Source organism: Rhinolophus sinicus, linkage group LG06, assembly GCF_036562045.2.
Source record: "Rhinolophus sinicus isolate RSC01 linkage group LG06, ASM3656204v1, whole genome shotgun sequence".
Lineage (NCBI taxonomy): Eukaryota > Metazoa > Chordata > Mammalia > Chiroptera > Rhinolophidae > Rhinolophus > Rhinolophus sinicus.
The window spans coordinates 149,545,866-149,568,225 of NC_133756.1; the positions used below are offsets into that span (position 1 = coordinate 149,545,866).

Consider the following 22,360-nt stretch of genomic DNA (forward strand, 5'->3'; position numbering starts at 1 on the left):
CTGTTGTGAGTGTCTGGTTTTCATAGGCACTCACAACAAAACTCAAATTTCTGGTAAGACTAAGAAGGACCAGGGCAAAACAAACAAACAAACAAAACCAACACAACTCATGTCAAAGAGGCTGGACGGCCAAAGCTTAGTTTGAGCCCTTGAGAATCCAGCCTGCCAGCCAGTCCCTTGTACCTGATCCTGAAGGTGAACTAAAGACTGTAACAAACCTGAAGTAACGCTCTCCGTTTTTTAAGCAGCTACTCCCACCCCAAGATGGAGAATACATGCATTCTTATTTATTTGCATTTCTTACGCAAAGAATCCCAATATCACACAGTCAGATCTTGTTTATGGAAAAGCAGACCCATCCATAGAGAATATGCTTGAATAAATAAATTCCTGCAGTGTCCAAGTCCCATAGGGATGGTAATATCCATGCACTTGGCTAGAGAAAGCAGAACTTTCTACAGAAATGAGTCACCAGCTTCCACTGTCTGATGTTGGGCAGAAATCTTGTGTGTGGTCAGAACCAGAATACAGACCCTATTTTACAATACTAACTTCTACTCCAAAAGCAATGCCAGTTAAATCCACATTCTAAATTCTGCTTCTTCAGGGCATCTTTCCCTGCAGACAGCAGCGTATCTCCAAAGGACCCTTTGAAACTATCATTTTCTTTTCCAATATAATCCCCAAATTGCTGTTATCTTCCTTTCCAACCACACAGTCAGTCAGTGTCTCTCTCTCTCTCTCTCTCTCTCTCTTCCCCCCCCCACCCTCTTATACACACACAGTCAAGAAACTATCCTCTGCACCAGGGATTTAATAGGAATTCAGGGGCAAAAGATAGGCACAGTTCTTATCGTCACAGGTCCTAGCCTTTTGGAAACTCACCTCTAAGACTTTGGCTATCCTAACCCTTTACCCTTAGAATGTCTTTTGCCCTAATCCAATGTCTATTTATTTCAGAGTCTTGTCATTCATTCGTTCATTCATTCCATCATTTCCCTTCTTTTCTTTTGTTTAACAAAATCCCCTGACTTCTTTTTGCCAGAGAGTGTGTTGGACCTGGGGATGAAAGACCATTATGATATTGTACGTCTTATGGGAGCTCACAGCCTTGTGAGACAAAGTAGGGAAATGGATGAAGAACAAATGAAATCAACAATGCTCAAACAAATAACATGTAGCAGGAACTGTAACTGTTGCTTAGATTCATTTTAATGTTTGGTCTTCATATCAACATAATTCACTTATTAAATCATTAAAGATAGTAAACCTATTATATTTCAACACTGACTAGATACTAGGTGAAGAAGTTCCTGGTTTTATAGATTTTACATTCTAATAGTATAGACAGACTGAATATAAGACAATTAATGGATAAATATAATAATACAAATTCTCAAAAACAACCGAACAAACAGCTGAGAAGCAGAAGCTTTTCAGTTTGATGTAGCCCTACTTGGTTTTTTTTTTTTTTTTTTGGCTTTTCTTGTTTTGCTTTTATAGTCAGATCCAAAAACTTATTACTAAGACTGATGACAAGGAGTCTACCCACTATGTTTTCTTCTATGAGTTTTATGGTTTCAAGTTACATCCAAGTCTTCAATCCATTTGGAGTTAACTTTTGCATGGTGTAAGATAGTAGTCAGTTTCATTCTTGTGCATGTAGCTGTTCAGTTTTCCCAACACCATTTATTGAAGAGATTGTCCTTTCCCCATGGTATATTCTTGTCTCCTTTGTTGTAAATTAATTGACCATATATGCATGGGTTTATTTCTGGGTTCTCCATTCTGTTCCATTGATCTGTTATGTATTTTTATGACAATGACATACTGGTTGATGTGCTATAGCTTTATAATATAGTTTGAAACCAGGGAGTGTGATGCCTTCAGATTTGTTCTTCTTTCTTAAGATTGCTTTGGCTATTCAGGTCTTTTGTGGATCCATATAAAATTTAGAATTGTTTGTTCTATTTTTGTGAAAAACGACATTGGAATTTCGACAGGGATTACACTGAATCTGTAAATTGCTTTGGATAGTATGGATATTTTAATAATATTGATTATTCCAATTTATGACCATGGAATACCTTTCCACTTATTTGTGTCTTCTTCAATTTCTTTCATCAGTGTCTTATAATTTTCAATGTATAGGTCTTTCACCTTCTTGGTTAAATTTACTCCTAAGCACTTTAATCGTTTTGATGCAATTGTAAATGAAATTGTTTTCTTAATTTCTATTTCTGGTAATTCATTGTTAGTTTATAGAAATGCAACAGATTTTTGTGCACTAATTTTATATCCTGCAACTTATACTGAATTTATTAGTTCCAGCAACTTTTTTTTTTTTTTTTTTGGTGGAGTCTTTAGGGTTTTCTACATCTCAAATGATGTCATCTACAAATAACGACAGTTTTACTTCTTCCTTTCCAATTTGGATGTCTTTTCTTTCTTTTCCTTGCTTTGTTGCTTTGGCTAGGACTTCCACTACCACCAGGGGTACCAAATAAATGTATACAAGTGGACACTTTGGTCAATGTCACTCAAGCAGTAGTTCCGCTATAATCTAAAGTATCTGGACACTGAGGGTAACCACTTTGAGCACCTCTTGCAACTGCAGAAGTCAAACATAACTTGTATTCATTTTTTCTTATCAGTATATATTATTGCAATGTTAAGTTTGTCCTTTCTTAAAATGTGTATACATTTTTTGGCTCCCGCTGTATGTTGCATAGAAGTGATGAGAATGGACATATTTGCTTTGTTCCTGATCCTAAAGGAAAAACTTTCAGCTTTTCACTATTGAGTATGATGTTAGCTGTGGACTTGTCATATATGGCCTTTATTATGTTGAGATACATTCCCTCTATGTCGATTTTGTTGAGAGTTTTTATCAAATATGAGAGTTTTTATAAAATAGTGCTAAATTTTGTCAAATGCTTTTTTCTGCATCTACTGAGGTGATCATATAATTTTATTCTTTTTGATAATGTGCTGTTTTGTGATTGATATTTTTGAAAAACTCTTTTGGCTCACTCTGTGGAGAATGGATTAAAGGGGAACAAGAGTAAAAGGGGGGGGAGATATATTATTGATAGTGTAAGCCAATGATGATGGTGACCTGGGACCAGTAACAATTGAGAAAGAAACAGATTCCAGATATATTTTAGAGGTTTTATCTGTGGTGTCCTCCACATTTTTATTTTTTTTCTTTTCTCAGCATTGAAAGATCTATGTAAACTTTCCCATTGCAAATCAAATGACAGCTATCAGGAGACAAACACCACACATAAAAAAGTACAATCTAAGAGACAACCTCTATGCTATTTAATGGAGGGATGCTAGTTAACACATTTGTTATAATAATGCTGAGATAATAAATGAATCATAAAGAACCAGCCTTTTCAGGGGCAGAAGAGGAAGGGTTCTCTGCTGTTTTGATGACTACTTTACATGCATGACTGGAGAAACTCAACCTTGGAGCTGCATGGGAATTGAGACCCATGTCATCTGTACTTGATTAAATTTTTGCCAGGACTACTGATGAATGTGCCAATAAGTGTTTTGAGCAGATTCAAGCATCCTAGATGAGGGATGGAAACTCAGACTAACTTCTTTTTCCAACCTTTATATTTTCTTTGTGTTGGTCTCACAGGCCTGGGAGAAAGGTAGAGGCAAGGTGGGGAAAAAAGCAGCAATCCCTAGAAGGCAAAGCAGCTAAGACAGAAACACATAGGGAATGGGGACTTCCTCTGGACACAAGACCTATGTAAATCTTCACATGGGCCCACCCAGCACCCTGGGACATCGTTAACAATTGTAGGACACAGGCTTATCAAACACCCCAGAGTGATTTCCAGCCCTCTGTTCTCCTTTCCATCTCTCACATGCTTTTTCCCAGCCTCCATTCCAGGTAGGAATGGCCATCTGTACTTCATCCTCATTCAAAGACTTAAGCTGGTGAGTCTTCTTTCTCTTTCAGTTAAATTAGAGGGAGATATAACTGACGTGTGTCTTCCCACTTCTTCCTTCTTTCTGCCTCAAATGCAGACAAGGTGGTGAGAACTTCAGAAAGCATCTGGTAACCAAAAATTCCTGGCCCTGACACTATTAAACCACGGAAGCATGCCCTACAATTTCTGGACTTCTTGTTAAATGGGGAAAATGAACTCCAATTCATTCAGGCTTCTGGAGTCAGATTATTGCTCTTTGCAGCCAAGAGTTATATTAACTGGTCCAGATATCTTCTGCCCTCAAAAGTAAAACCACTTATGGAAGTAAAAAAAAAAAAAAAAAAAATCTCATAGTGCAACCATTATTAGTATCTCAGTGTACTTTTATTCAGTCTTTCAAATTTTCATATGCATGCATATTTTCTTTATATAGCTATCATTATACAAAGTCTCCCAGGTTGTAAATTGTATTAGCTGCCTTATATCTATGTACAATTATTTTACCCATATCCTTTTGTTTGACATGTAGATTGATGATTTTTTTAATGCTATGAACAATTTTATTAGCATACTGTGCAGTTCAAATTTTTCATGTTATCTTGGGATAAATTTCTAGACAAAGATCAAAGCAAATGAACAATTCTATGACCTACAGTGCGTAAAGTCCAATTGCTTTCAGAAAGTGTTATACCAATGTACACTACACCAACAATGGAATGTATCTGTTTATTTACAGTTTTGTTACATTGAGTATTAATGTCAAGAAACAATTGTTAATTTCATAGAAATTAGTGTTTTGTTTTGGTTTTTCTAAGTGGCTATTTCAATTCAAGAAACTCTTGGACATTGTTCTCTCTCTGCTGCCTCTTTCTTGCTATGACACCTAACATTAGATTCCTAAACTGTACAATCTAAAAGATTTAATCTATCTTCGAAATGCTACCTAACAATCATAATGCCTTATATATGCAGAATCTTCTGCAATGCAGAAAATGCTTTTCAGGCAGGTGTGATCCTTATTCTACAAAATAATAAAGCTGAGTTCAGAGAGTGCAAAGATATGACCAAAAGTTGTAGAGCTACCATGTTTCCCCGAAAATAAGACCTTTGGAGGAAAAATTAATATAAGACTTGGTCTTATTTTACTATAAGACTAGGTATAATATGATATAATATAATATATAATATATAATACCAGGTCTTATATTAATTTTTGCTCCAAAAGACACATTACAGCTGATTGTCCAGCTAGGTCTTATTTTCAGGGAAACACGGCATGAAATGGTAGAATTTAAATTTCTGATTTCAAGTTAGGGCTCTTTCTAGTTCAACATATTACTTTTTGCTTCAACATAGGTGCTAAGCTAACTTCACAAGATCAACCTGGACTTGGATACACCATCCTAAAAAGACTTAACAAAGGTCTAGAAGAAACCAGTTAGTGAAAACAGACTTCAGAGTGAGCCTGCATTTTTATTTGTCCTCTGAATACATATCATGGGCCCTTGTGACGATAATGTGAAACACAGCACAGAAAACCCAAGGGAAACCTCACAGCAGAGTCTGTCATGAACAGGGCAAAAGTAAATTCCATAGATGAGAGAGAATTTTATAAACAATAACGCTCTGGAATGTTTATAAAAATAAGCCAGTAACTATAGAGCATGGTGGCTTTGAAGAGAAAAAGAGTAGTAATAACAAGTAATGCCTTTACACAGCAGCTCCTCAGTGATCCAGTGGAGTGCTTACTCATTGAACCAGGGCTGTTATCGAGATGAAGGTGTGAGGCCTGTGATCTTCTTCTAAGGTTACAGTTATCAGTGAGTATTTACCAGGTGGTGTGAATTAACCAATTAGTTTTTGGACAAAGACATCAGCTACATAAACTTGAGTACAAAATCAAGACAGTAATGGGATTTTAGAGGGGAAAATAATTAACTCTAGAAATGGGAAGAAGGAAATAAAATCCAGACATGGAGTCTAACTTGATTTCTATCTCTTTCCTTTTAGACCTGACAGAAAGCTACACCTCAGGACCAGCAGATAGTAAGATTTAACACGCAACATTTGGTTCTCCATATCTCTTTTTTTACATGTTCCAAGAAGATAATGCACAAAGTAAACACTGTATAGCTCCTAAGAAATAACATACAAAGCATTAAGGAGAAAATCCCTCTCCCCAGAGTTTATTCTCCTGACACTTTAATTCTGAAAAAATTGGACAAAAAGTGAATCAGGACCCAATTGCCACAAAAAGGACGTTCTAATGCAAGCTGGATGCCCTCAAGAGAGAGCAAGTGGCTTTTTGATCTAGAAAACAATGTTCTCTTTTTGCAAAAAAAAAGTACTCAAAGACATAGTACAGGAGAATTCCAACTATCAGTCAAGTAAGGGGAGGGCTAAGGTTAAAAGGGAGTGACAGAGAGACAAGGGAGAAAATGGAAAAGAGAAACAAAAGATCAGAAGAGGCACCGGGGCTGGCCTCATAGTCCAGTGTGGAGGTAGGATTCATGGTGCAAAGACGCTAGGAGTGAAGTCAGACAACCCATGTTTCACTTTTGAGCTACCTGTTAATTGCATAATGTTGAACCTATCACTTAATCTTTAATCCTCACTACTCTCACCTGTAAAATGGAAAAATAACACCTTTCTCAAAGAGTTCCTGAGAGAATTAAATATTAAAGTATGTGAAAACACACAAATTATTATGTCTTAACATAGTCCAAAATGGGTAATTTTTCTCTTCCTTTAAATAAAGACCTGAGGAGGAAGAAGAAATCCATAGCATGTGAATCTGAATGAGTACGTGTGTGTGTGTGTGAAACTTAATACCTTAGATGTTTGGCGGAAATTCATTTCCATTCTATATTGAAGCTGTTCATAATGAAAATGACATACCTATACCGAGTTCAGTGTCCAGCACACAGGTTCTAAATATTTATTTGTTCAATAAATAATGACTCAAAAACAATATTAAAAATGAAGGTGAATGAATATCAAAGGCTGGAATTTTTTTTTCCCGAGACCCCCTGCACACACACACCGGCCCTGCCACCTATACCCAAAGTCTGGAATTTTTATATAAGCCGCTCTGCGGTTAACATATCTGTATTCACTGTACCAGGTTACATTTTTCAAGAAAATACAGAAAGACAACAACTTGCAAAAACTCCCAAATATATTCCCACCCCAACTTAAATCTTAAGCAATGGACAATGCTTGTTTAATATCGTGTTTCCCCAAAAATAAGACCTACCTGGACCATCAACTCTAATGCATCTTTTGGAGTAAAAATTAATGTACGACCCGGTCTTATATTGTATAAGACCAGGTCTTATATATTATATAAGACCGGGTCATATATTACATTATATTATATTATATTATATTATATTATATTATATTATATTATATTATATTATATATTATACCTGGTATTATATTATATTATATATTATACATATTATACCCAGTCTTATATTAAAATAAGACCGGGTCTTAATATTAATTTTTGTTCCAAAAGACGCATTAGAGCTGATGGTCTGGCGAGGTCTGATTTTCGGGGAAACACAGTGGGTAAGCCTGTTCCAGTTAACTATTGCTATATAATACACCATCTCAATATACATAGACTTAAAGATTTCTTGTATCTAACCATTGTCTGTATTGGATGGGCAGTTACTCTGTTCCTTTCACCTTAATTCACTCATACAGTAGCTACATTTAGCTACAGAATAGTCTGAGCTGGAAGTCTCCGATGGCATGATATGGGAAGAATGAAGGAAATGGTAGGTCTGTTTTCCTCTGTGCGACTTCCAGTAGGCTAGATGGACTTCCTTTCATGGTGGTCTCAGGGCAGTTCTCCAAGACAGGAAAATGGAAGCTCCAGGCTTCCTAAGGTCTATCCTTGTAGGTATGTAATGTCATTTCTCCCACATTCTATCAAAGAGAATCACAAGGCCAGTCCAGACACAAGTAAATAGACTCCACTTTTCATGGGAGTCAAATGGGAAAAGGATGTACATACCAGGATATGTGGAATTCATGGCCATCTCTTTCTCTTCACCACAGAGAAAGGAGAATAAGTGTGGCCATTTTCCTTATGAAGAACGCCACAAGTGCATTTTTGCTAGTCTAAGTATGCACCCAAAACTGTTTTAAACATAGTGGGTAAAGTCCCATGTAGAGGGTAAAGTACAGAGGAATCTGGAAGACACAAAAACAAAACTAGGGCATCATGGTGAAGCTCTGGTCAAAGCCCAGGAATGAAGAGAAGCTTAGAAACAGAAAAAAAGAACGCAGACAATTAGAGTAGACCATTATTTTAATAATGCAGATCTGGGCTTGAAAGTCATAATTTTAGCATAAAGCATGCTATGAATATGACCTGATGTTTGGTAGATATTAGGTTGGTGCAAAAGTAATTGTAGTTTAAAAGGTTGAAAATAACTGCAAAAACTGTAATTACTTTTGCACCAACCTAAGTTCCTTCAAAACAGGACCTGTAGTTTCTCAAATTCCAGCTGAATTATTAGATGTATTATTATTTGTAAGTTACTTAAGCTCTCTATGTCTCAGTCTCCTCATCTGTAAACTAAATATAATAGTAGTATGACCTGCATTTGTTGATACTAAAAATTAAACAAGATCTATATGTATCCCTGTTGCTGGCATAGAATAGTCAATAAATAATAGAAAGAAATGAAATAGGTAACTAAGCAATTACCTGGTTTCCAATTATAAGTTCTACGAAACCCTATTTGAAACTATTAAAACACTATCAAAAAAAGTCTATATTTATTTAAAATGTGTATTGTTCTTTGAACTCTAAAACGGTGAGCTCAATATCCTAAGGAGGTTGGTAGATAACTTGTCTTTTATTTGTGCCCCCAAAATAAGTGTACTGAGAGAATTTGGGAAGAAAGGTTTCTGCCCCCTAATAATATGTGAAGAGTGACTTCTAACAAAAACGTAGTAAATAAAAGTACTGTAACTGACAAGATTCCAAGCTGATAATACCTATGATGTGTTCAAGATGGTAAGACACCCCTCAAAGCATATAATAAAATTTAACTAACTATAGCACTACAATCTACTATATAGCAATGTTCCAACCGTAACACAAAATTTGGGTTCAATAGAAACATAAAATAGTTTTTCTGAACCTCAAAATAATTAACTTCCATTCATTATTCTCCCTGTGAGAGAGAGATAGAGATAGAGATAGAAATAGAGAGAAGGGAGGGAGGGGGGGAGGGGAGGGGGAGGGGGAGGGGGAGGGGGGAGGGAGGGAGGGAGAGAGAGAGAGGTGGGGGATTCATATATACATACATAGATTCACATTGTACATATATTTGCATATTTCATGATAATATTTAGCAACTTCACCTATTGTAAAGAAAGGTATATATGTGTGTGTGCATGTGTGTGAGGTGTATGTTGTTAATATCTTTTAGGCTTACTTGAAGTTTTGTTTTCCCTTTAGATCAGCTTTGCTTCCTTAATATTTTCTCTATGTTACCCCTTCACTAATTGGGCAAATGTGATAATTTGTAATGGGTCTCCAACTCATTAGTGTAATTTAGTCAGGTTCTACTGTATTTCACCAGACACACCACCCAGGCTGCTGCAAGCATCTGTTTTTGGAGCTCTATTTCATAAGCATCCACAATATTTCTGCTTTAAAATTGAAAAATGATTGCTCCTTAATCAGCTATTTGTTACACTGAGCTACATAAATATATGTGGTGTCATCCATAAATAATTTTTGGATAGAACTTAGCAACAATTAGCATTTGCATACAGCTTTAAAGTTTACAAAAAACAAAACTTTAAAGCTTTTTTTGTTGTTTTGTTTTGTTTTTACATACTCAAACACAAAATCCCACTATTCTCCTGTGACAAAGGTATTTTTAAAAATGACTTACAAAGCAGCATACTATATTTCCAAATATAGTATTTGATTCATTCAGACCACCACTGTGTGATCTTGGTCATTTATTTAATCTCTCTGAACTTAAATGTTTCCATATTTAAATTGTATAATACCTACACCTCATAGTTTTTTCAGGGGATGGGGGGAGAATTGAATTTTTGATGAATATAAAATTCGAGGCATGGAGCAAATTCTGAGTATATGCTAGTTGTTAAGATGATCCCAATTTGGCAGGTAAGAAATTGTCCTTTTTTAGAGATGCTTACATCAAATGACAGAGAAATGAGATAACTGTCAAACATATAACTAGGGCTTGCATATTGGGAAGAGTTGGAGTTCTTATGCAAAGGCAGTGTCTGTTCCTCACTCTAGCTGGCGAGTTTAGTATTGCAACTCAATACTGCAAGGCTGGGGCTTGCAGAAACAATGTCCCTCCCCCCACACCCCTCACTTTAGGGGGCTTAAAACCGTGTCAGTGTGCAGAACTGACTAGAACAAAGGGTGCGGATTTGAAAGCAATCAAAGGTGTTACCACAAAAAGAAGGTGGGCCTGACGTAGATGTTGGAAAACTTAAAATTGGAGTAGGAAGATAAAGGTATAACACGCTGGGAAAAAGGAAGCAGGGGACAGGAAGTCCTAGCAAACTATCAGGTGAGATGACAGTCTGAGTAAATGTCAGACATGGGAGCTGTTGCCTGACACTGAGTTTTTTGCATGTTTCATGGCCTTCCCTTGGCAAGAAGACTATGGGAAAAGATGACAGGAGCACGGAGAGATCTTCGTATGATCTAGACCCTCAAATCACTAACTACTAGGGGTGAGTAAAACAGATATTGAGGAAAACGGACTTTCCTGGAACTGTACTCAGGTCCAAACAGGGAAAGGAAATTAGTCCTTTTTCTGTTTCTGAATCTCCTAGCTCTGCTCTCGTCTGGGGAAAGTGTCAAGGTGTTATTTAAACAGAAGCCTGGCAAATGACTCTAGTGCCCCACAGAGGGTAATGATTAAAGAATCAATTTGAGTGGCTTCCTCTTGGTGGGTAAAAACCTCTGCTGCATCATGAACTAGATGACATGGTCAGAATTAGAGTTGACTAACAAAATAATCTGCCTTTTGCTTCTCTGGGATCTTTACCTTGGATATAGCCCCTAAGCCAAGAAAGATGGCATCCTATGAAACTTCCTGGCAAATTTCTAAACTTATTGTTGGAACCATTATCCCTCTGGCTTGAGAGTAAGAGAAACTGCCCTCTACTCACAGCAGAAAAAGTGTCTCTCATATCTCTAAGAACTCCAAACTAAACAACTGGGCTGAAATCTGGAAGGTCAAAAAACAGCCTTTCTGTCAACTCTCCATGGTTGTTTTAAGTGTCATTCCATTCTGAGCTGGAGGTTCACAGACATGTTTCCCTCTAGAACATACCATTAGAGTGGCTGGGACCATCTGCCTGTCCGACAGACCATCTGTGTAAAGCATTAGCTCCTCTTCCAGAAAACTGAAGAGAAAAGGGACATACTCAGAGCTTGATGAGGAACAAAAAGTGAGGACAACAGACAGATGAGTCTTTGCATCTATCATTGCTCCCAAACTCTCTTTTTGGCCATCATTGGAAGAAAGGAGTCTAGGAAAATTGTTTAAGGTAAAAAATATTACACGAAAACAGAAAATTTTCATCCAAAAGAGCACAGAAAAAAATAAAAAGGCAATAGGAAAAAATAGAGAACACTGTATATGGTTTTAATTGTTTAAAAGACTAAGGCTCAGAATGGGAGGAAATCATCTGGGCTCTATCGCCAGGTGGACATGTAATGACTGACTCCCTTGAGCAAATCACAAGTTATCTGAGGTTCAGTTTCCTCATCTGTATCCTGAAAATAATCATCCTTCCTTTTCACACCTGTGAAGTTCCTAGCATGCCACCTAGAACATCCTAATATTAAATATTTCATAGCTACTATGGGAATTTTGTGATATTTTCCCAAGGCCTTCTACAGGGCCACAGCACATTTCTATTCTTACCCACCAACTATTTGTAGATGCATTTCCTTACTCTATTCACATTGATAAATGCAAACTCCTAATCTCTTCCACTCCCTCTTCAGAAATATTATTGTTGCTTCACATTACATTTAGGACCAAACCCAAGTTCTGTTTTCTTCCTTAAATTTCCCCAAACCACAAATTCCCCAGTGATAACTCTATTCTCTGAATCGTACATACAGACTCCATCATTTTTTGGTTCTGAACCCTAATGCTGCCTATTTAGCAAGTCAATTTCTCCTTTGCCAATGTAACATCAGCAATAACGTATTTGAGGGGGGGAAAAGTCACATTGTTTACAACTTTCTGTTCCACACTATAACTGTGCCTTAACAGTGAATCTACTAGGTGTTCAATAAACACATGCAAAATAAATGACACCAATGAAAGGACCACAAAAGCAAAATAATATGTTGCTATCCACAAGAGCATTTTTTGAGAACTCTGATTTACTTAGGCAAAAGCAACCTTGACCTAGATCCAGTCAAATGAGTTTTGGGGGGAAAAAAAAAAAACATGTATCAGATAGGGAGTATAGAATTCCATTTAGTGAAAGCTTAGAAAAATTCAGCAGTATCTATAGTGATGAAGAGAGATAAAAATCAAGCTTGAAGTGGCAAAGACACATCCATAGAATCACAGAAGAAAGGCAAGACAGATCAAGAAAGAGGAAAGAGATAAAGGAGGTAGCATCAATCAGATGAAAACAAGGAGAATCCAGCCATTCATAAGCAGGATAGACTCCAGTTCTTGATATATTTGCAGCCAGGAGACACTCATAAAAATCTTCAGACTATTTGCATATATGTTCTTACTTTGTGCACTAAAATCAGAACAGGTTACTTGATGCAATGTTTACTGTTTAATAGTAATTCAAGTTCCTTGGTCGATGAAAGATCCTGAGTAAAAGTCACATATAAACATGACTTTCCTTTTAAAGGAAGGTGAGTAGAGTTTTTCCTTTGTGTGTATCTATACTCACTACATTTAGTGTCACTATATATAGTAAATGTCTCCAACAGAAACAAAATTAGCAAATCCATCCACTGTTTGTGTTACTAATCATTTGCTTGTTTTCGAGTTTTCAGGAAAGAGTTTGCCTTTATTAGAGTGTTTGTTCAAAATGTGTGCACTTCACACTTATTTTGATTCTGTTATCTAAACATTTCTCTCAATCTGTATGGAAAACTTTCGTTACTTAAATACTTCCTTTATATTGAGTATCTACTAGGTTCCAGATCTATATGGTCGCAAGTTTTAATTCCAACCATACTTTCCCAAAAAGTAGACCCTGAACCATTGTGTGTTTACTTGGTCCTTGCGTCTGTGACTTGTAACCTATAATAGGAATATTAAAATCAAAAGATCCTACATAAAGGATTTAAATTTCCCACCCTGGAATAGCATACCATCAAACATTTAAAATGCTGATTTGTTTGCTCATATGTATTTAAAAAAGGAACACCTAGAACATTAAAAAGTGACAAAAATATCACTGAAATATCTATAGTATGTACAAAAACTAGAGATAGCTTGGAGGGATGAGAGAAAAGGTAGAGTTAAAATTTCCATTTTTCTTTGACAATTTAAAGTCAAAAGAAGATTGTTACCTCTTCTCTTTATCAAGAAAGCTTTCAAAATGTGACCCCTTTTTCTGTTTACAGGTAGGCATTCACCTGTATTCCCAAGCTCTCAGCATTTTAGGATCTGACTTGAGAAAAAATTCCTTAGCTCACAACATCCTTATTGCTTTTCTTTGTTTCCATAGTCTCCTTGAATGCTCTGCACCAAATCCTTGTTTTTGCATCAACATGTTCCCCACTGATATCAAGATTGCTGAAAGATAATTTTCCTCCTGTCTTTCATATTTTTTATGGCCCGAGAGACATGGATATTCGCTTTTCTATTTATTCGTGTGAGGTGATAATTTGTATAACCTCTGGCACTGGGGAGTACAAGAAGGTTTATATGCAAATGGATATTGCTAGATTATCATAATTAATACTACTACTAATTGTTATAAGTAAATGAATATAATTATTATGATGACATCTTCTTTTTTTGAGCACTAAATTCCAATCTCTGTTCTAAGTGCTTTATAAGTATTGTTTTTTTCTTAATATTTTCACAACAACCCTGCAAGGTAAGACAAGGAAACACCAGTACAAAAGTACGCTGCACTAAGTTCCGTAACTAACAAGTAGATAAACATATTGAGAGTGACAACCCATCAAGTGCACTCTAGTAGACAAATACTGCCCCGTGCTACCTACTATTTCACGTTATGGAGGAGACCTTCATTTCTTTACTTTGTCCCAAGTCCCACGACTACAGTACTTTTATCCCATTGCCAGTACTCCACATGGTATAAAACATTCCAATAAGACAGGTAATCGTCAAAGTTAAGTAGAGCTCTACCTCAAGCTATGGATGCTGTCAAAGGCCACAAAAACATGGCACTGATCATGCACTATATCAGGTACCCATGGGTTCTGGAGGTTCCCCTTCAGAGGTCCCTTAGAGACACGGAGTCCATATTGTTCCACTGATAGGATGAGTCCTGTTATTGGACTTTGCACTTGGAGAAGGCTTCCTCCGAACTGTCTATATTCAAGTATTTATGTGAAGACGCATTGGGTTTGCAACCGAAAAGTGAAAAATAAAATAAAATAAAAAAACATGGTGTAGAGGAATAGACCTGAGCTTTGAAGTGAGTCAGAATTTCAGGCAAAGTAATGCATAACTTTTTGCATCATTTGTAATACGGGAATAATATTACCTTATCATTTTTTTGAGGATTACAAATAAATAATTTAACCTACTTAGCACAGCGCCTGGCACAAAGAACACAACTGTTGACTGTATGAGAGAATTAATTGTAATTTACGATATCGCCGCATTGTGTGTTGGCAATACAATCGGCAGTATATGATACCGGGAATTTCCTGAGCTCAGTGCAGAGTTCTAACTACAAATCCTGATGCTTGAGGCTGTGGTAGAGGCCAGTGAACTTGTGTTTATTATTTTGAGCAATGGGCATGCTTCTCCTTCTTTCTTACTCTACCAGATTTGTATTTTAAGAAATGGGGCCTTCACATGCAGACGATATGGATATTGTCTTCCTTCTCAGCAGCCGTAAAACAGACTTCATCCGCTCATTATAAGGAAAGAAAGAACCCACAATCTAAATGACAAAACCCTGCTTCTTTCATGCACTGGGAAAGGGTGACTTTGCAGAACAGAAAAACCTGGGTCAAGTGGTACCAGCCTTGCAGTTAGCAAAGCAGAACTGAACTCATCATGGACAGCTCTGTTCAGCTACAGTAATAGGAACAAGGATTTTTACATTGTTTGCAATATGGTCTTGAACTAAATAAAGGTCATGTACAATAGCACAGCCCCATAGAGGTCAGTCTCTTGCAGAGGAATCTTAATTCTGTTTAACTGTCAAGTCCAAATTCCAGGGGGCAGCCTTAAAGACTGCAACATGCCCCATGCAAACCATGGACTTGCCACAGACAGAGGTGAGCAGAGAGTCCTTCTGCGTTCCCCACAGCAACGATCACAGTGGTGGTAACTGCTAGGGGTTTAATAAATATGCATTCTTTCTTTGTGAACAACGAGATGTTAGCTAAAAAGCAATGCTAACACCATGTGCTGATATCTGAATTCTGCAACCACATATGGATGGGTGCACGTGACTCTCACTACTTACGTTATAATTTTGGAAGGTGTGAGCATAAGTGAGGTGACATCTGGAAAGGGCATTTTGGTTACTCTGAGAAAAGACCTGATGAAACCACGGTACATGAGATGAGCTCATTCACAGAAATATAGCTTTCTCTCTCCACTTTTACGTTCTCTCTCAGATTCCATTTGGGGCGTTTGCCCAGGTGTGTAAGTTACATAAACACACTGACTGAATTAGGATGGATTTCCCAATGCTTAAGCCAGGTGAAGGGGAGAGGGAGAATATATGTGAACTACCTATAGAGTTCCAATTTTGTGTCAAGGGTTTTACCAAGTACTGTACATACAATCATGTATTCATTCATAACAGAAGCGCTCTGAATGAGTGACCATCCCTATTTTACAGACTAGATAACTGAGTCTCCAAAAGATTAGGTATCGGACCCCAAGTCTGTCCAACTCCAAAGCCAGTGTTCATCAATACCACATTCTCCTGCCATCATGATCTCCAACTCAGCCTTTTAATACTTGTCTGTCTGTCCCTGAAATGTAACTCAGTGTGACAATCATCATGACCTATGCTATTATCATAAATACCCTACTGCAACTTCCAAGTTTAAATTGGATGCTAGTCAACAGTATCATTGTGAGCTAGAGTATTCTGGAAACTGCAAACTCTGTAAGGATTTGTGTATTCCCACAGAAAATGCTAGAGTGTCCAAGTCTTTCTTCTATTTTCTGGACACCCAATGCCAATGGATTCAGGTCCTCACACATTTTCCATTTTTTATGAATCTAAAAGTATACCTCCTATAGATTGGTCACTTACTCAACATGCACCCATGCTCATATGCGCCTGTGCCCACACACAGGTACCTAAGAATGCACCACAGAAATTACTAAGAAGAGATATAGTCATCACAGTTGGGAAAAGACTCAAATTATAACATCACAAATTTTGATCACCCATCATAAAGACCAGTCCTGCTTAATCAATTTAATTTGAAATCCTATTGGAGGAATCATTTTGTAGAGTCTCAAACCATATGAACTGATCGTCACCATAACACTTTACATTGCTATCGCAATGTATAATTACAGATCATTTTATTCTTCAATATTTCATCATAATTTTCATGGCAATACTGTGAGTTAAAAATGTTTATTTGCAAAGTATATAGAAAGAAACCAGGGTTCTGAGACTTTGAGGGACTCACTGACCAGTAAGCAGCACTATGGATGCTTGACTAACCCCTTCTGATTCTCAGTCCAGGGTTTTCTTTCTCCTGATTCTAACCCCAGACTACCCCCACCTACCCCACCCCCTGCCCTAGCTATGACGACTGAGTGGTCCCAAATGGCAATATAGACAACTGAGTGAATTGATTTTAGTCAACCTCAAAGCCCCTGTCTTATGAGCACATCAATTCATTCATCTTTTCTTTTGTAATTTATCAGGGGACCCCCGATGCATTGTTTCTAAGTAATTAAGAACAATAGCAAGAATACACAGACAGCATATCTGTGAATATACTCTGTCAGCAGACAGTAGCACATCTCCCTCATCCCAAGGGTCTGCATTTTCTGCTGTAGGCTAATGCTCTGGCCTATTAGCAGGAGCCCCAATGTCAGCACCAGTGCCTGGAGCTACCGCACAGCTCCAGGCTGTGGTAATGACTCAGCAATCAAAACTTCAAGTTCTGTCCACCTGGTCCTCAACCACCCCCAGGGCCAGAGCTGCACGAGTTCCTTTTTGCTCTTCAACTTAGGATGCGATCTTTCTGGCTTCCTTTAAAGGTTCTCAGTATCTGACTTTCCAGCTGTCAGCTCTGTGTGTTATGGAAGGAAAGAGCCATTCATGTGTTAAGTGCCCTGGGTCTTAAAAACACAGAAACATGCTAGAGAATGTTGGGCCTGGTTGGCTCATTGGAGCAAAGACCCACAGAAAGGCTAGCCAAGTGACTGGAACTACAAAGAGAAAGAATTGGAATTTCCTTTATTCTCCCCAAATAAATTCAAGGCAACCCTTTACCAACTCATCCTTTTAAAAAGATAACACTGCACTTACTGGAACTTAAGCCTTTTCTTTGGCAATTCTGGCATTTTACCTCTACTGAAATGGAAAGCAATCTCCCTCCATTCTCCTGTCTTTCCTGAACTCACTAAGCAAGAGAACCAGTCCTATTGAGCTCCAAAACACTCTCTATCACAAAACAAAGCCCGGAAAGACAGAATAAAGCCATGGATCTGGAGCCAGTTCTGACTGAAAGCTGTTTACCATTGCTCTGACCTGAGCTGATAATAAAGATACAGTTACAGTCACTCAAACACCATCAGGACCCCTTGAGATACCAGGGAGATGCTTTGCACATTGCATGAGCTATAATCGGAAAATCCTGAGCTGGCTTGTACCCCACTTCTATTATTAGCCTAAAATGAGTGATGAGGAAAGTGTTGCTATTTCTAGTAGATTCACTCATTACAATTATTAAATCTCCAATATACATAAGTCAAGATGTTATCCTTATTATTTTTTTAAGAGGATGTTGAGAATAATCTCTGCAATTAAATTTTACCCATACCACAAGTCTAAATATGCTCACACTCAGTGGGAATGTGAGTGGAAGGAGGAACAGTCAAAATTAAGCAGCCTTGATAAAAAGAGGCACGAATTTGCCAACTTCCAGAGCAACATTTTCAAAAGGCTTCCCTTTATTCAGAACAGCCCTAACACAAAATAGATGATGTAGAATACTGTCCTCTGTGCTTGCTACTGGTTATCAGAAGCTGCAGGTTAGGGAACAGCTGACCCACCGAAGGCATGGTGAATGTCCTGGCAGAGTCTTGGAGCCTCCAGAATCTGACAGAACCCACTGGCACATGGAGCGTTTGGGCACTGCACTCTCCTTAGAACAGTAAACTTTGTGTTTCTTGTTTATATCCTACATCTGTCTTCAGGTTTCATGAGTTCCAGGTGGATTTCTTCACAAAGAAAATGAAATCTGACTTGGGTTTCTTCCAGTCGTTTAAAAATAAACAAACAAACAAACAATAATGCCCCTTTCTTGACAAGGGATAACGTAAGTGGAATCTATAAGTAGCAGATGAAAATATCCTGAGCAAAAAGAGTTGACATGAAAGATAATATCCTGAATTATACTGACAAGAGAGTTCTCCTGTAGTTCTACCAGGAGCATGACGTGAAGTATTGGGTACAGAATGGAAGGGGGACATCTTTTAACAGCTGCCACCTTTACCTGTTTCTCTAACACCACTATGCAAAAACATGAAATAGATAAAAGGCATAGCCCACGGTAATACCAGAGGATAAGCTCATCTTTAAGTTTTCTTTTTCTTTTTAGTTCCGGACTTTTGAGCAACGCTTTTTAGAAAACAGAAGTGGTCCCCCACCCCCATACTGAAGTAGTAATGCTTTAGTATGATGTTTAACATTGCTCAGCGTGGATGTTCTTATAAAGCTTTAGCCCAGTCAATTGTCTCTGACTAAATCTCTTACATTACAATTTGCTCCATCTATCTATACACAGACATCAATCCTTGGAGAGAAACAGCTATGTGTGCTCTCCTCTGCCTAATTAACTCAAGTACCTGTGTCTCTTCCTTGGATATGTTCACAGTAACAGTTCTGAGTTGGGTAATATCCCATTAAATATCACCATTCTTTTTAGGATAAACCATCCATGTGCATTGGAAAATAGCTCCCAAATGCCATCTGCACTGACTGAGGAAAGCTCTCGTACTTCCACTTGGGGTTTTGGCATTTTAGAAATATATTTACAAGTGTTCTCAATTCTTGGGAGAAGCTAAGAGATGCCAACGCAAAGTGCTAAAAATCCAGATGCAGGAACACAGATGCTATCACAATGAAATGGCATTTTGCTTTAATTAAATGACCTCAGAATGGAAACAGGTAAAGTACAATCTACTTTAACTTGGAAGGAAAGGGAAAGAAAAATAAATAAATAAAAAGCACGGCTAACCACCAGAAAATGAGAAAGAGAGAGTTAGGCAAGGCATTCAACTAAAGTCACCTGAATTCTTGATCTGCCTGCTTGTTTTTACAGCCCAGAGTAGACAATTAAGAGCAATTTGCAAACACACTCCCTCCTGGAGAGACCGTGTAGGGTAAGGGGATGTTTCAAAACGAGAGTCTTAATCAGGGGACTCTACAATCAGAAACGTAAATGAGATGCAATAGCAAGAGAATCAGTCCAAAAAAGAGAGGTTCAAAATACTAAACAATTTCCACTTTGTTCTCATTTGCTCCAATTAGAAGCTGTGGAAGCAGCCTTTCTATATTTCACACGTTTGCAACTCCCCAGAGCATATTTAACAATTCAAGAAAAAAATAAATAAATGTTATGGGGGAAAAAAGTCTACTATTAAGTTATCGTAAAAGTCCTAATTACACCCCCAACCCCCATCCTCACACACTTTTGCCTCTAACTCAGAGCCTGTGCCAGCAGCCTTTCTGATTTTTTTCTCTCTCAAATTTAGAGAGTATTTCAAGGAGGGAAAGGCTGGAATTATATTTTTTTCCTATATTTCACATATGCAGAATTCACTGTGAAAATGTTAGATAAATAAGAGGTACAAAAGTGGGAGGAAGGATGGGGGTTGGTTATACAAATGGAAATTAGTTCCTTGGCATGAAAATAGCCCCGAAATGCCACACACTGAGTTTTCTTCTGGGCATCTCTAAAGATGCGCTTAGAACCCGCATATGGATTTCTGAAAACAAACAGGAAAGCACAGATATCTCAGGGAAGCAGGGACTAAGATCTCACAGTCCCAAGACTTACCTTCTTTATGGACCCTCAAAGTTCACCGAGGAAATTTTAAAATCCTTTAGCTTGTCTTGCACTACTCTCTTCTTCTTTTAAAGTCACATAGGAAAAAAAATAATCAGTTTTCAAAGGTTCCATTTATCTAATCATCCAGCACCAGCAAAAACGTGTCCAAGAGACTCCACCAAAAAGTAAGCCAAAAACTCATCAAAGGCAAAAAGAAGAAGGGGGAAGTGGAGAAGAAAGGGGGGTGGTGAAAGCTGGTGGGGCTACAGACTGTGAGCCCAAGTACCCAGAGAATATTTGCATGCCTTGAAATCTACTGTATGATACACCTGCTTTGGTTGTCACACAAACACATGTACTCGCGGACACTCACACATTCTCTTTCACGTAAAAGCAGGCAACACACACACACACACACACACACACACACACACACACACACAAATCAGTGCAATGAAAACTGTCAGTAGTAACCTCCAATAGCTGCTGTGCGCTGCAGATGGTAGGGCTCCCTGTTACCTTCCCGGATCGGTGTAAGATCAAAAGAACATCCAAAATCAGGGGGGCCCCCAGGACTAGGTAGATTTCCGGATCCCTCTTCCCCAGCCTGGTTCAGCAAGCCCAGAACGGTCCGTCAGCAGAGGTGTCTGCTTGCAGGGTGCCCCGGATTATGGCAAGGTTATTAATCTTGATGTGCTGCATCCCCCACCCCCAACATTCGGCAGGCTGCATAGAGATGATTGCCAGAGCTGTGTCTGCCCCTGTTCTACTGCATTTCGCTCAGCCCTCTGATGCTGCAAGTGAGACACGGTGGAGGCAAGAATACTAATAAGGTGGTTAGCTACAGTTTCTTCAAGGCAGTCGGCGTGCAGTACAGTAAATGTGTACTTCCCAGCGCTCTGTGTGTGTGCCTGCGTGTCTGCAGGGAGGGCAGTGGATCCATCTCCGGCCAGAAGGCGAGATGGCTTGTATCCTGCCCGGGAGGACTATATCATCGGAATCGTCACTGTCCTGCAATGGCATTGTCGATGACAGTATTTTGTTTGGGATAAAAGAAAAGGGGTAGGGAGGTTAATGGTTTAGAAGCCTAGGGCTGGCATTTGAATGAGAGAGAGAGAGAAAGGAAGAGAGAGAGAGAACGTCCAGGGAGACAAATTAGCTTTATAAATAGGCTCCAAGGAGACTAAGGCAAATTTTTAACATGCTGCTGCCTGGCTGTTAAATGGAAATACAAAGCAATTTCAAAAACGAGCTCCAGCCTATAAATCTTGGAGCTGGCAACAAGTATCTGAATTTGACTGATGGGACAATGAATAAATGGGTTCCTGGTAATATAAAAAGTTTGCTCATGCATTCTGCTTTGCAGCCATGTCCCCGATGTGTGCAAGAATCTAGGTGCAGTTCATTCATTTTCAATATGATTTAGACTCTATTCCTTCACAGTTTTACTCTAATGCAGTTTTTATCACATGACTATCAAATTGTAGAGAATGTCTGAGTGGCATTATTATGTCACTTAGGAGGATTGGTTGGTAATCTTCAATAGTATTATCACACATAACACTTACATGGAATGAATTTCGAGTTTTCAGGGGGGGCGGAAAGTATTATATGTCTTTTATCACCAACACACGAAAGAAAATATATGCACAATATTCTAAATGTATACAATTCCTCACCCCCCTAGTAGGCTAAAGTTTCCTCTTCTATGATTGGGTCTCATATTACAATACCTCTTTTTCAGTCAATGGTATTCCCTGAGTTCCTTAAAGTGAATTAAATTGGTATTATCTGAATAAATGAGTATTGGACAGCAGAGAAGACAGATAAGAGTGAATTATAGAGCACTGTAATATCAGTTATTGCCAGCAGATGTCACAAAAGATGATACAGGTAAAAGAATTCTACCAACTGCAAACATTTAACCTAA

The 22,360-nt window shown here is 38.1% G+C and overlaps 1 protein-coding gene across 14 annotated transcripts in view; it reads right to left on the reverse strand.

The window, feature by feature from the left end:
* Positions 1-21,368, reverse strand: part of LRRC4C (leucine rich repeat containing 4C) — a 1,074,501-nt gene extending 1,053,133 nt beyond the window's left edge. For 6 of the 14 annotated variants that reach the window (XM_019746469.2, XM_019746460.2, XM_074336228.1 and 3 more), the window contains exon 1: positions 20,440-21,367. The gene's annotated coding sequence lies outside the window, so the exon portion shown is untranslated. Of the gene's footprint in view, positions 1-20,439 lie in introns of all 14 variants that reach the window. The other 8 variants (XM_074336243.1, XM_074336242.1, XM_074336237.1 and 5 more) reach the window with 6 other exon arrangements.
* Positions 21,369-22,360: the final 992 nt, after the last annotated feature.